A 15,304-nucleotide genomic window follows, 5' to 3' on the forward strand; every position below is an offset into this window, starting at 1 on the left:
TACTCATGTCCATTGGTATTCGCTGAGTTGTTGAACTCACCCCCGTTGACACTATCTTTTTCAGGTACCAGGTTATTTATGGTGTCGCTTGGAGCATCCTGTCTGCTGGTCCCCAAGTCACATCAGAAGACTTATCGGTTTCACGTATGTTTTGTTTGTTTTATGTATCAGTTTGTTAGCTCTGTACTCCGGTTTTATCTTTGGAGTGTTGATGTTGTTATGTGGTATTTTGTATTTGTTGTTGGTTGTGTAAGCCTAGCCGGCTAGCAGTTTTTGTGCTTTGGTTAGTATTGGGTTTCTGTCATTTTCGTTGTGTTGGTTTTGTTCCAGCCGTGTGGGCTGAAGATATATATATAACTGCGTGGTTGTGTGTATATTCCAGCCGCCTGTGGCTGATGTATATTATGTCTGTAGAAATGCCTTAGATTGTCACCGGTACAGGGGAGGTGCTGCCGAAATTTCTTCGGACAGAGACTCTTCTGGGGCGTGACATCGGTCGACCGAACCATTGACAAGTCAACTTCCTGTTGACTTGCTTCGGTTCGGCTACATGGGTGATTGCGGCCTACCGGAATAAGGCTCACCCGAACCCAATTCCCGGCCTTCTCCTCGAGCAGGCTTTAATCCGTCTTCTCGTCCCTCGAACGCCGCGCATGTTCTTCTCACTCCACCGGAGTACTCTTCCCAACTCTCTCATCCTTCGGACGCACCAAGCCCGTCAGCTCCCTTCCCGTGCCGTCCTTCTCGCTAGCTGCGTCTTCCGATCGACTTCTTGCACTCCTAAGTTCCTGCACACTCAGACATAGGGTTCAGACAAAATGCAGGACCTAACTAACATGGTTGATCACATCAAAACTACCATGGGGTCCAACAGTTCGTTTACGTGGTTCAGAGATAACTTGCTCCTACTCCACGGTGTGTCTGTAAGGTGGACGATCCCTCAATCCGTCAGTGGATTAGTCCCCGGAAAATCTCTGGCTAGCTCAAGCTCCTTGTCGGTGGAGAAACCTCGTCACAAACACTTGAATACAAGCACACCGATCACACGAAGGCTTGGGAGACTCTAATAGGCTTTAACCAAGTCTATTTCGTCAACTATGCCCAAGCACCCCGAGCTCTATTAAATAGAGCTCGAGAAGAAAACACCAAGCTGTTTTCCCGATACTAGTCGACTAGTGTATGCACCAGTCGACTGGTCCTTTAAGTGAAGTTGACCATTACCCAACGGTCGACTACCAGTCGATTGCTACAGTGTACCAGTCGACTGTGCAGTAGTGCTACAGTGTCACTACAGTACTGCTATAATGTTACTGCAGTACTGCTACAGTGAAACCTAAAACCATAAGATTTTTCCCCTGAGTATAATCACTCAGCACTCGTCATCGCCCGACAAACCTAGACCTAGCCTTCTAGCCTCCTCCATCAGCCTCGCGTCCCTCAGATGTCTCCCCTTCCTTCACATCTTGCCTTCTGGAGCTTCTTGCGGCCTTGTCTTTATTGTCGGGTCTTCCTTTGCCAAGAGGCTCCTCACCTCCGGGACTTCATCCATTGCCAAGTCACACTTAGACTTACGTTGCCAAGACTACATACTTGGACTTACACCGCCAAGACTCATCCTTGGACTTTCCTCCTTTGCCAATATCACACTTGGACATTTCTTGTTGTACCTGTATCCTGCACACTCACAATGCATATCAAATACAACAATAAACCTAACTTAAACCTTTGTCCAAACATCAAAACCTAGGGCACCTAGATTGCTCCAACAGAAAGGACCATTACCCCTTGCCTTTTATTGATCAGATGATAGAGAGGCTAGCAGGCAAGTCACACTATTGCTTTTTAGATGGATATACGAGTTATTTCCATATTTGCATCAAACCAGAGGATCAGGAGAAGACCACCTTCACTTGTCCTTTCGGTACATTCGCATATCGTCGGATGCCATTCGAACTTTTCAATGCTCTAGGGACTTTTCAGCGATGCATGGTGAATATTTTTGGTGATTTACTAGAGCATTGCATGGAAGTGCTTATGGATGACTTTTCTGGTTATGACTCATCTTTTGATGCATGTTTAAAAAATTTATCTCAAGTTTTGAGTAGATGCATCGACACTGACTTGGTTATAAATTTTGAAAAGTGTCACTTTATGGTAGAGCATGACATTGCTTTGGGTCATATAGTCTCTAGGAAGGGCATTGAAGTAGATCTTGCTAAAATAAGTGTTATATCTTCTTTATCTTACCTCGCACGTGTGCAAGATGTTCGAGCTTTCCTTGGTCATGCAGGATTCTACAAGAGATTTATAAGAGACTTCAACAAAATTTCTCTACTGTTGACACAGTTATTGCAGAAGGACGTTATATTTCATTGTGATCAGAGGTGTAAAGAGGCTTTTGAAAGATTAAAGGAAGCTCTTATTTCAGTACCTATTATCAAGCCCCCATATTGGACCCTTCCTTTTGAGTTGATGTGCGATGCTTCAAATTATGCAGTGGGAGAGGTGCTGGCACAGAGAGTAGAGGGAGCACCACATGTGATTTGTTATGCTTCAAAGACTTTAGATGTGGCTCAAGCAAATTATACTACAACAGAAAAAGTGCTTCTTTCTATTGTTTTTGCCTTAGATAAATTCATATTATATTTGCTCTATTCTCACGTGATTGTATTTTCTGATCATGCAGCCTTGAAGTTCCTCCTGAAAAAACCAGATGCCAAACCTAGATTGATAAGATGGATGCATCTGCTTGAAGAATTCGATGTGGAGATACATGATAGGAGTGAAAAGGAGAACTTAGTGGTAGATCACTTGAGTAGGATTGAAGGAGATTTTGATCAAATAGCTATTGACGATGATTTTAGGGATGAGTAGCTTCTACAGTTGCATGGTTAGTTACCATGGTATGCAGATCTGGTTAACTTTTTAGTTGCACATGTTTATCCTGCACAATTTTCAAAAACTCAAAAGAATAAATTGAAAAGTGATGCAAAATTTTATATGTGGGATGATCCTTATTTGTGAAAATTTTTTAGTGATCAGAACATTAGGAGATACATACCTGATTATGAGTTTCAATCTGTACTTACTTTTTGTCATTCATCTGAGTATGGGGGACATTTTGGACCACAAAGGAGTACTAGGAAAGTATTAGAATGTGGTTTGTATTGGCCCATCCTTTTTCGTGATGCTTATGTTTTTTATCAATCGTGTGATAGGTGTCAACGAACTGGGAACATAGGACCTAGAAATGAAATGCCTCAACAATTCATATTATTTTGTGAGATTTTCGATGTTTGGGGTATTAATTTTATAGGTCAATTTCCTGTCTCTTTCGGATTTGCATATATTTTATTGGCAGTTGATTATATTTCCAAATGGGTGGAGGTCATTCCCACTCGGACTGATGATTCTTTTGTTGTTGTTAGTTTTGTCAAGTCTCACATATTTTGTAGATTTGGAGTACCCAGGACGATCATAAGTGATCAAGAGTCTCATTTTTGTAACTGACACATGAAAGCTTTGCTACATAAGTACGGGGTTACAGACAAAGTTTCTACTTCTTATTACCCTTAGACAAATGGGCAAGCAGAGGTGTCTGACAGGGAAGTTAAAGCAATTCTTGAAAAAACTATAGGACCTTACAGGGAAGACTGGAGCAAAAGACTTGATGATGCACTGTGGACTTACAGAACTACTTTCAAGACTCCTATAGGAATGTCTCCATACAGGATTATGTATGGAAAATCTTGTCATCTTCCAGTGGAGATTGAACATAGGGTGTACTGGGCAGTTAAAGCATGTAACTTTGATAGCAACATGGTTGGAGAAGGAAGGAAATTGCAACTTCAAGAACTTGAAGAGATTAGGTTGGAAGCATATGATAACTCACAGATTTATAAAAAAAAGACCAAAAGATTTCATGACAAACATATTGTAGCAAAGGAATTTAAAATTGATGACAAAGTGCTTTTATATAGGTCCCATCTTAAATGGATAAAAGGTAAGTTGAGATCGAGATGGGAAGGACCATTTTGCGTTACTAACATTTTTTCTTATGAAGTGATTGAAATACAGGAAATGTCTACTGGCCGAATTTTTAAAGTGAATATACATAGACTTAAGAAGTTCCATGAGGGAGTTAATGGTCTAGTGGTGGAAGAAATGGACCATATTTTTGCCATCTACCCGAGTTGAAGGGGAGTCTTGCTCTATCTCGCACTTATCATTTGTAGATATCCATTTTATGCTCACTAATAAGGAATAACTTTTTCTTTGAAAGTGAATAAAGTTTCGGGTTCTAGTAGTCTTCTTGTTTCTATAAATAAAGCTTTCGGTTTCATTTTGAATTCTCTTTTTGCATTAATAAGTTCTTAGTCTCGGTAGTAGTTTTTATGCTTACACCATTAATATTTCGGATTTTAGAAATAATGTTCATTGTAATTACCATTTCCTTAAGTTTGGTAGTCTATATTTTAGGAATAAATGGTACCTCCTTCTTTTGACAATTCTTTGTATCATTTTTTAGAGATTTGAAAAGGATTGTTAAATTTGATTATTGAGTTTAGAGATTTTATTGCATGAATGAATTCTAGGATTGCATGAGGCTAATACTAAGTGAAGGACTCTTGATTGATGAAATGAGATGATAACTTTTACTTACCTAGTGGGGTTTGAGCCTATTTGAGGGATACACTTGTGGTTATTGTCACTCTAAAACTTGCTTTAAGTCTTTTGGAAACCACTTGATCAGAAATTGAGTCATCTTTATGAAGTTTACTCCATTATCAAATTGCCCACAATTATCTTTTCTATTTTTCTTGTCATGAATCATCATATCCTTATTCTTTTCTAATGTTTTATTTCTTCGGATGTGGTTACTTTGGATATTATGTGATGATTTTATTTTGGCTGGGACGGACAATGGATTAGGTGTGGGGGAGGTGTTTAGTCTTTGATTGAGTTCTTTTATTTTAGTGGAGTAAGTGAATGCATTGAAAAGAGAGGAAGTTCAGTGGATTAAGATGGTTGTGTGTCTTGTGCCAATAATTGATACATTTGATGTGTGAGTAGAAGTGTTGTGAATGTATGGATGGCTCTTAAAATGGAAGGAAACTTAATTAAAGCAAGTTCAAACAGCTTGGAATTCCAAAAATTGATACTATGGTGATCTTTTATAGAGCTATGGAAATCTGGTTGTGGTAGTGTGCAGGGATTCAGTCTGATCATTACTTCTGTGCAGTGATGGAATGTTAATGGAGAAAACTGAAACAACACTGAATCTGTTGTTGTTGTGAATAGTGATTTCAGGAAGTTGTTTGAAACATTCAAGTGCTAATGACATATGTCATTAAGAGATTTTGGGATGTTAAGATGTTGGTAATCTCCAGGATGAACATAATGAGTTAGCAAAAAAAAAAAAATAGGACACAAAATTTAGATAGTTTGGAATTAGTGGTGTATTAAAAAAAATTCAGAAGTAGCATCAAAAAAAGGAGAAGATAGAAGCTCATATGAAGTTTTGTAATGTGAAGAAACAAATGGTATTCTTGCATCATTAACCTTTACAATGTCTTATTCCAATTACTAGAAAGAAGAACATGTGACTATTGACAACAAATAAAGGCTGATGCTAGAGGTAGAGGCAGAAATGAAGGCAAACGGCGATGGATTTCAAGTTGTTCAGTGATACTTCATTTAAGGGTTATAATCTAAGCTTTGGAATGGAACAAATGAAGACAAAAGGAGATGTTTGTTGCAAGGACAGAAATGAACAGAGAGCAGGAATTTAATAAATGTAGAATTCTACAGAATAATGAATGTGACATTTTTGTGTCAATTTGGAAAATGAATTGTAACGAGCTAGAACTGTTGAAACCTTGAAAGCTTTCGAGTGTGCAGTGATAGGGATCCAGATGAAAAAGTATTGAGATTTTTGGTGGCTAAACAATGCAAAGTTGATACAAAGTCAGAATTCTGAATAAGGATCCAGATCTGCATTTAACTGCGCTACATGGTGTTAGACTTGTGCCATTGAACGAAAATGGGATTAAGCCTTGCTATAGATCAAGTGCAAACAAGGATTGGGCTCTATTAACAGGGAAGTTTAGTTTGGTGCAAAAAGAATTTGTTGGTTAGAGCTGAATTGCTTGCTGATTATGATTTCAAAATGGATGATATAAAAGCACTTTTTGATTTAATATCAATTGAACTAACCTCCAAGGCTTTCTGTTGGAGAATTTTACTGAAATATCATGGGGAAAGTTCTGAAAATTAAAGAACAGCATCTGAAAAGTCATCAGGGATTGGCAGTTTTTGTTGACCAAGGATGAATGGAATCAAGAGCATTCGAGAAACCCAAGTTCAGAGTGGGAATGTTGAGAGAATCCGCAGAACAAATTCTAATCTGTTTAACTGAAAGAAGAAAAAAAACAAAGGAAACCTTGAGAGTTTGGAGAGTTACTGAATTCTGAATATTAGGAAAGTTAATGAAGACAGTAGCAAGGGAAGTGTGCCAACTTCTATGGTTCTGTAAATGGAGGATCTGAAGATAAGAAGAAAAAAATGCTAGGCCATCTAATTTGCACTGAAATGGATAAGCTGAATGTTAGGAATGAAGGGGGATTTATAGGCTAAGTGCAGATTGGTGTGTTTCCCAGATCAAATCAGCAACAAAATTTAGTCAAGATTGGACAGGCAGAATTTCATGTCATGGCCGAAATTCATCATCACATAGCATTCTAGTTCCATGTCTTCCACCTCTATTTGAAACTTTGTCTTCTTATTTTCTTTTTCGCATTAATAATTCTCTCATTCACATATGATTTTGTTCTCCTTTACAATGGTTGTAAATTTCATAATTGTGCATCTTGATATCTGTGATGGAGGTAAAAATTAGATGAGAAGCAATCTTATAGTAGTACTTTTGCCATGAGGAGCTTGAGTGATCTCTATTATTGCAAGAAATTAAGGATAGGATGAGAGCCACTTCAAATTACCTTGTGAGAATTAGATATGTTATCATTACCATTTTATTCATGATGGATGAAATTATTAAGTGTTTAACCGAGCCAAGAATAGAATGCACGAATGCTTGAGTTTATGGAACTTGATAATTTCAGGTAACTTCCTTCTACTATCTCCTGAACATAATCTAGAATAGTTAGGAGGGGTGGGGGGTACCATGTTAGTTGTTACTTTAGTTAGCTCACTTGCACGAGGCATGCAAGGATAAATGTGGGGGATTTGATAAGCAATAATTAGATACATTACTTTTGGGTTAATATGTGGTGTTCTTTATACATTTGCATATTTTAATTCCTAATTTTGATCATGTTTATCAAGCAAGGTCTTTATGAGCTTTATGATGTTTCTTCACCTAATGCATGATTTATTCCTCATTATTTGAATTTGATCTTGTAGGGTATTAAAATGGATTCATTATTCAAAAGGAGACTTGGTCTATCCAACCAAATGAAGGAGTCCAAACCCATATCTGGGTTTAACTCAGCCCAAACCCAAGTTAGACCCCAATTGAACCAAAACCTAGTATAAAACCTAAAATTTGGCATGGTGAATAGTGAGCTTGCGCTACTGTTCATTATACTATTCTTCTCAATGCGGAATCGCTTGCTCCTCCCTATGTCCAGATCTGCAAATCAGTTCATCTTCATCGACGTGGAGATCCTTAGCATCCGACGACCAACTTCCGATCATCTGGGATTGCCGGTGATCAAGTTTTGTTGGCGTAGCACTGCTCCTGCGAATTGCGATTATTCTCACAGATTAGAGGCGTTCCTCCGATCTGGGTCTCCATTTCACCACAGTGTCATCGGCGGCGTTCCTCTGGTGGCCCTGATTAATAACCAATGACAAACCATCCTCCGTAGCACTTCTTCAAGCTTCGCGATTCCAGCTTCAGTAATCCAGGGGTTTGGCAGTTGCCAACTTCAGAGTTCACGAACTTGCTGAAGATTTCTGTGGATAGCCAAGTGAATCTGAGTTGAGCTTGAAGCTAAAGTGTTTCATCTCCGAAACTAGCTGGAGTGTTCTCTGCAGTTCCTTGTGTGGCGGCAAAGAGAAGACGAATTGAGCTGGGATTTGGGAGTAGGGATGTTTAGACTCATTTCAATTTGGTTCTTTAGCTTTATCCTTTCTGTTACTGAAATTTTATTCTGAATTTGTTAGCTCACAGTGTAGTTTTTCTTGTTATTCCCTGTTCTTCACAATTTTGTTCTGCATTTCATCATATAATTTTGCACGACCATTTTTTATGAAGTTTTGTTTATCAAATCCTGCTTTAGAAATCTGTTTGCTGATTAGATCATTTAGTTTATCTGATTGAACAATTCTCAATGTTTCTAATTTGAATTAGTGTTAAGCATTTGCTTAAATTTGATTCTAAAATGTGTTCAGCATAATTTTGCAAAATTTGTTTTCAGTAGGGTATTTTCAATCGGTGAGATTTTATTTTCAATTGGTGAGTAGATTTAAGTTTAGATGAATTCCTTGTAGTTTAGGATCAATACCTTAAGTTGTTTTTCATTTCATGCAGAATTTTGCACGGTTTGGTTTTAGCAATTTGGTTGAGTTTTGTTAGGTTTAAGTTTGGGTTGTGTTACTTGTTTTCTAATTAATTAAGTATTAATTTCTGCAATAGAATATATTTTAGGCCAATGAATTAGTTTGTTGCTATTTGTAATTTTACTTCTAGTCTATGATTTCATTTAAAAGCCAAACCCCAATTTCCAATGAGAAAACCCTAACAGAGTTTTAAATCCAAGAACAAACATTTAGCTAACATGTTCTTTGAAAAATTTGACTCGGGCCCTATACTATAACATTTCTTTGTGTAGTTGACGGTTTTCGATCATTAAATTAATTTGGGAGTTTATTCATGACATACATTTAGACAACTACCAATGATATCTATTTGTAACTTCGTTTATATAGAGTAGACTCTTGATTCTAGGATTAGGAATTAACCTTATGAATGTAGACATCTTTCTGATTGAATCTATTAAGTTTGATTGTTTCTTATTCAATGATTTATGTGTTCATGGTCCAAATCTACTGTGTATACACAATCTCAATGTCAAAAGTATGAGATTCATATTCTATGAAGATTTGGAGATAAACCGAAAGGAGAACTCGATCCTCTGACCCATAGAAATCTAAGACAGAGTCAAATACGAAAATAGATCGGTATGCCAAGAGGAGTAATAAGCTATCATACATCTTAATGAATTAGTACTAATTCGTTGACACATAGTAAGAGAAGGTAACTCAGGAGTTATGGGCTTATGCGACAGGGATCTCCTTAGGAAAACAATCTCTTAGCTCGGTCGCTCTAAAAGTTGATGATAAATTAGAATGGATACACTGGTGTAGTTCTAAAAGTCCATATTGGATGTTATAGGATAGTCTACCTACATAAACAACCATTGACGATAGAAAACCAAACATAGATCAGGTGTCTAATATCATTGTGGTGAAACCAAAATCCTAGATTTGCTTTTCCAAATCATATACTCTCATATCACTCTCCTTCCCTTCTCTCTCTTCTCATTCAAATCTCTTTTCTCACTATACTCTCTACTCTTCTTTCTAAGATCTCTAGTTCTTGAACAACCTCTCATTCATGATTAGTCTAGCCAATCACATTTATTTAGTAAGCTAGTACTTATCCATCAATTCATGTGGAATTGATATCTTTTATTAATTGACAACAAAATCGTGCACTTGCGCTTAGTACATATCAAGTTTTTGACGCTGTTGCTCGTGATTGGTTTTGGTTAGTATTAGTTGAATAATAAATTAATTGGATTAGATTTCTTTTCTTCATAGTTTCTATTTGCAATTGTTTATGTTGGATTGAAAGTACTAGAGGAGGGTTAATAACGCTCGTGGCTATTTCATTCGTTTAAAGCAATCAAGTAATACGCAACAGAATAAAAACAATAAAAGAAATGACACGTTGGTTTTACTTGGTTTGGAGCATGTGACAACTCCTACTCCAAGTCCCACGTTCGTTGAGTGTTTACTTTGGGCAATTACTATAAGTTCAGAAATTTACAATTTGAAATACAAGTAAAGTAGTAATGAAATTATACCGATAACGAAAAACACAGAATTTTAAAGCTTCGGCTCATCGGTGTCTTATTACAGCTTTATCGGATTGTCCTTTGAGCAGAACACGGAAGAATGGTTGTGAGTTCTTGTTGTATTTTTGCCGCTGCTTGAACTAGGCTTAAGTATCCCATGGAGGGCGCCCTCATCCTCGCAGAATCCGCAACGATGATAAGCTTTGACTCCTTCACCGCTTATCTGCCTGAGTGCACCTCCAACCGTATGGAGGGCACCCTCCACCAATGTCCAGGGCGCCCTCAGCTCCATGGAGGGCACCCTCTTCCTAGCGTCTAGGGCACCTCCAACTCCATGGAGGCGCCCTCGCGCCTTTGTTGTGGAGATGTCGACGAGGGTGCCCGAAGCACCCCTAGCTCCATGGAGGGCGCCTCGGATACTATTCATCCGAGGCAATCATATCCGATTTGATTCCTGCAAAATATGTTAGTCCAAAAAACTAACCATACCCTGTAAAACAAAGTTAACACAATATATACATGATAAATAAAATATTTGACAGTTTTCAGACTGTCCGATTCTGACTTTGGATTTTCAACCGGAAACCTTAGGTCGAACTGACGCCTACTATCCCTCACCGGGGAACGCGTCCTCACCTACTCCACTCAGGAGAATATACCTGTTGCCGGTTGATCCTCCAGACCAACTTGACTTTTACTCAGTGTCCGAAGCTTCTGGTCTTCATTCTGGACGTCCTCTCCATGACCCGTCCAGTCTTCCACCTGGTACACGACACCAGGACTTTCCACCTAGAGTCCCCGACTTTAGGACTTTTGCCCGAAGCTCTCGACCCGCCAAGACTTTCCGCCTAGGGTTACCACCCCCTAGGGTTTTCCCTTTGCTTAATCGCAGTTAGAACTTTTCCTCACCTACGGTTACCACCCCATAGGACCTAGGGTTACCACCCCCTAGGATTTTCCACTTGCCTAACCGCAGCTAGGACTTTTTACTTAAGTACACTTAGGACTTTCCTGCAATCTCATTCAAACTCGTTAGATAACAAAACAACTTAACTTTGGACCCTTTGATATAATCAAAACACAGGTTCAATCGTCGAATGCTTCTCGCACCAACAATCTCTCCCTTTTTAATTATGGTAACATGGCTCAAAGTTAAGTAAAACATAATAATAAATAATGGAATTTAAACAAGAGCATGAATGCAATAATTTTAAAAAAAAATTTGGTCCCCCTTTCATTATGTTTAAATTCTTAATTCGTTTAAATTCTTAAATTTGACTTTTTTTCTCCCCCTTTGACATAAATAAAAAATAATAGAGAGAAAAAAATGTAAAGATTAAAAAATTTTTTAGCTCCCCCTGAAAGGTAGCTCTTATTTGAATATTAGTTTTGCAAGAATAAAGAAAAAACTTATCAAAACTTTTAAGTTTTTGAAAGTGACTTAAACTTAGCTTTTGAAAATAAATGCTTTGAAATACATTTAGATTTTTTAGAAACTAATTTAGCTAAATTTTATCTTTGAAAATTACTTAAAAACTTAGCTAATCTTAGGTTTTTAAACTTAGCTTTTTCCAAAAAAAAAACTTAGCTAAATTTTAGCTTTGAAAATAATTATTTTGTCAAGTACTTGAGCTTCCAAAAGAAGTTGATAAGAACTTTAGTTTTAATACTCAGTTTTATAAAGGTTTTGAAAAAGACTTAGTTAAAAGTACTCAGCTTAAAAAAAATACTTTACTTTTAAGAATATTGTGATAAAAAACTTCAGCCCTTTAAAAAAATATTTTAATAAGCACTTAGCTTGAAGAATACTTTGTTAAAAAAAACATAGCTTTAAAAATATTTTCTTGTAAAAATACTTACTAAGTAAATGATTTTAAGAAAACTTAAAATATTTTATCAAATACTTAGTTAAAAATAATGATTTATTTTTTATTCCAAAAGTAGTTTAAAAATGAACTTTCTTTTTCAGAAATATTTTGAACCCTTTTTTTTAAAGAAAACTTTAACCAAAAAAACTTAACTTGATTCCCTTGACTCCCCTTGATTAATGCCTTAAAAATTTGAGGATCCTAAAGTCTAAGCATGTAAATAAATTAAAAAAGCTTATTATTTTCCTGATTTTCCATCTCACCCATTCTAGGTTATCAAGCATGTTCAGCTTATGAGTGCTTGTGAGGTGGAGTTAACTTTATTTTAATTTTATCAATAAAAGTATGAGTTTAAAATTTTAAAATATAAGTTTGAATTTCAAATATGAGTTTAATTAGATTTAAACATTTGACAATAATTAAAATTTTTAAGATGTTTAAAATATATTGAAAATTAATTAAGTTTGAAATTATAAACTTACATATTAATTTTGATTTGAAAATTAATTATCTTTTAAAAATAATTAAGATTTTGAAAATCTAAGAGTTGATAATTTGAAATTTAATTATGATTAATAATCAAATAATTAAGATGTTTAAAATTCATTATGATTTAAAAATAATTAATATTTTGAAATTAAGATTAATATTTTGAAATTAATTAAGTTAACTTAATTAAACTAATTAATTTGGGTATGATTAATTACTTTAAACCTAGGTCCATCTCACCCTTTTCTAGATTTTCAATCAGGTAACCTTACTAGTTTTGTGAGATGGTTAATTTAATCTTCAATTTAAATTTCAATCTAAGGATTGATTTATAATTGAGTTAGACTCATGTTTTTCAATTAGTCAATTAAACATTCATTTCAATTATTGACTTCCAGGCTGTGGCGAGACACTAGACCTTCTTGGGTATGGGATCATCCACCACTTCTAGACAAAGTCTTTTAAAGAAATTGAATATTTAATTTTATTTCTAAACCCCCAAAGGTCTAATTAGTCAAGTGTAAATCATGCCTAGGTCCTTATCTATCCTAGTCTAAGCATGCATAATAAAAAAAAAAGTAAATCAAGCATCAAATAAATCTATCTATTGATAAAAATTGTCTTTCTATTGGCTCCCCCTGGAGCATAGTCTCGATAAGATCTATCAAGGTAATGGACTTGATCCTTAGGGATCCAATATTACCAATCCAACTTGATTAATCAAGTTCGACTTGGGGACTCATGCTTGGACTAAGTTTCTATTTGAGTGTTTTAATAGAGATAAATAAGATCTGTATTTATGTTTGGCCTTAAATCCAAGTTCGAATCTATTGTAAACGACTATTTATTTTCCAAGAATCAAATCAAGATTCTTGGAACCCAAGGTGAACCGTTCCAACGTGTCATTGAGTATTTTAATTTTAGTCTTCAAATTGGAATTTTCTTCCTCAAGTTGTTAGACTTGGGTTGAACTTCCATTTTGAACTGACTCAGTCAAAGAACTCGAGTTGGTCGCATCCTTAAGGACTGTTACCTCCTTTTGGAGTGGCTTGACTTGGACGTTGGATTTAGCCAATTTATTTAAGAAATATGAAACTAATTTTTCTAAATCGTCCACACTAGTACCAAAAATTAGAAAGCTTACAGTGGGGTTAGGTCCTTCAAAAATGGATATGGATCCATGGCTTCACTCAGACTTGGTTTCTGATTCACTCTCGATATCTGACTCAGACTCGGACTCAGTTTCAGCCACATATGCTTGTACTAGTAGAGCGAGGTAACTTGCTTGCTTGTGTTCTTCCTCGTCAGATTCTTCTGATGACTCAGACCACGTTGCCTTCATTGCTTTTCTTCTTCGTTGCTTCTGGTTTGAGTACTCCAGCTTATAGTTGTAGGACCGTTGGGCCGGCTAGGAGGGGGTTGTTGGATACCTGCTAACACAAAAAGAAAAACAAACCCTCCTCGAACTCTTTAAGCTAACACTTGCATAAATAAACTAAGCAGTAAATTAAAGCATAAAGAAAAAGTGAGGCAAAAGTATTTACTTGGTTACAACCGATGTGGTTGTTAATCCAAGGAAGATTAAGCTCAATAAAAATCTCCTTCAGGCGGAGAAGCCTCGTACAGCAATGTAGCGCAGAAAATAGAAGCTTAGACTAAAAGAGAGCGTGCAAGCACTGGATTTACAATCAGTGAGTTCATTCTAAAGTTTCTAGACCAAGGCTATATTTATAGCCTTGGTCGGAGCGCCTGGAAGGGTTTCGGGCGCCCTAGGGGGGATTAAACTTATCCCCAAATGTTCAGATCGAGTCAAAACTCGATCTGGTCAATTTCACTGCTCAGGGCGGCCCGGAGGGTTACGGGCGCCTTGGAGGGCTCTGGGCGCCTCGGACTGCTCCGGGCGCCCCGGAGCCCAAAGTCAACAATGTTGACTTTTTCGCCTCCGGTTCAGCTCGTCTCGGTCCGGGTCTTGTTCGCTCTAGCTCCGCTAGCTTGGGTGATCTCAGCCATCCGAAATAGGGCTCACCCGAACCCAAGTTCCAGCCTTCTCCTCGAGCAGCCTTCCTTCCCGGTTTCTCGTCCCTCGAACGCCGCGCACGTTCTTCTCGTCCACCGGTGTACTCTTCTGCGGTCACCTCGTCCCTCGGACGCACCGAGCCCGTCGGCTCTCTCCCCGTGCCGTCCTTCTCGCTAGCCGCGTCTTCCGCTCGACTTCCTGTGTTCCTAAGCTCCTGCACACTTAAACACAAGGATTAAACAAACGCAGGACCTAACTTAACTTGTTTGATCACATCAAAACACCTTGGGGTTCCAACAATCTCCCCCTTTTTGATGTGAGCAACCCAAGTTAAGTTAGGGTAACCATATGCAATAAAAATAATTTATATTCCAATAAGTCCAAATATTTTTCAAATGAAAAATTATATTACCTCCCCCTAGACTTAACATACTTCTCCCCCTTTGATCACATAAAAATAGGGGTTTCAAAAAAAACAATCTAAGGGTTTGACACTTAGAAAAATTATAGAAATCTATTTCAATATTTTTCGGAGAAAAAATATTTCCAAGTTAAGGAAAATTTCTAAGTCAAGAAATAATTTTTTTTTTAAAAAAAAAAAATTGTAAGTATTCGTCATCAATAATTAAAAACTTTCTAAGCCGAAAAATTTATGCAAGAAAATTTAAAAGAATTGATAATATTAAAATAAATTTTCTATGCATTTATTTATTTTATATATTCTAATGCTTTTATTAGAAAATTTTAAATTTCCATTTTAATTTATCATAACTTCTTAACTCAACCTTTTCAGATTTAAAGCCATAAATATTAAACATGCAGAAATT

Source organism: Zingiber officinale, chromosome 3B (genome assembly GCF_018446385.1).
Source record: "Zingiber officinale cultivar Zhangliang chromosome 3B, Zo_v1.1, whole genome shotgun sequence".
Taxonomy (NCBI): Eukaryota; Viridiplantae; Streptophyta; class Magnoliopsida; order Zingiberales; family Zingiberaceae; genus Zingiber; species Zingiber officinale.